This window comes from Trichechus manatus, unplaced genomic scaffold, assembly GCF_000243295.1.
Source record: "Trichechus manatus latirostris isolate Lorelei unplaced genomic scaffold, TriManLat1.0 scaffold00227, whole genome shotgun sequence".
Taxonomy (NCBI): domain Eukaryota; kingdom Metazoa; phylum Chordata; class Mammalia; order Sirenia; family Trichechidae; genus Trichechus; species Trichechus manatus.
The window spans coordinates 1,394,155-1,395,183 of NW_004444163.1; positions in this window are offsets into that span (position 1 = coordinate 1,394,155).

The following is a 1,029-nucleotide window of genomic DNA, read 5'->3' on the forward strand; positions in this document are numbered from 1 at the left end:
GAGGAGGGAGGAAAACGTCCGTAGTCCTCGAGGGCCTGCCCCTTCCCGTAGCGGTCGCCTCCTTCCTCCGTCTCCCACTTCTTAGGTTCTTACTGGGATCTAGGCAAAGGCGGAGCAGCTGGACTGGCGAAGGAACGCCTTCGGGTCTTTCTCTGCAGTGCCCGGCTCTCGGGAAGGCGGCCCAGCGGGAGAAGAACTAGAATAAACCAGAGGGTTGGGAACCGCGCCCCACTGGCCTCTCGGCCTGGGAGCCGGGTCTGCGGCGATACTCTTAGTGCTGAGGGACATTGGAAGTAAGGGGGTAGGTTAAGACCGGATGAGACCGCCCACCCCTCACTCCCCGCCCCTTCCCTTCCCCGAGCCAGTGGGCTCTCTCCCGGGATAGCTCAGTGCTGAGGGTTTGCAGTGACTTGCCACAAACGTACCTGTCATTTTCATTTTACTCCCAAAAACGTTTTTTACTGCCCCTGCTCCCAAAGGAACATTCAATAATCTCTTCGTTTCTGCTTCTGCGGCAGAAGTTTGTCCCCGGCCCAGAGCGAAGGTGGCATCTCTCCCCCAAGACGGGGTCCAAATCTGTGCTCTCTGTGTAGGGATGGAGTTTGGGCGCTCACAGGCACAGGCAGGCTCTTTACTGAGACCCAAGTCTGGTAGTTCACCCTCCCCGCCCTCTATAGCCACTCAGCCTTTAGCATTGGGAGACTGATGAGCTTTATTTCCGTTGACTGGCTACCCGCAGCTCACACTAAGAGAGGAGAGTCTGCAAAGCTAAGGTATGGACCATCACCCCCAGCGCCTCTTCCCCATTCCCCTCCCTCTCCCCACAGCCCTGCGGGAGATGATTGGATCTGGGCGAATGGCTGGAGACCGACTCCTGGAAAGTCTACTGCCACCTTCTCTATGGCCGCCTGCTTTTGGACTTTCAGATATAAACTTAAAAACAAAAATCACATTTCAGACTCCAGGACAAAGCATTCTGCCTTCATTTAGACACCTACCCGCCAAGATCTTATTTTAAAGTTGTTTTTC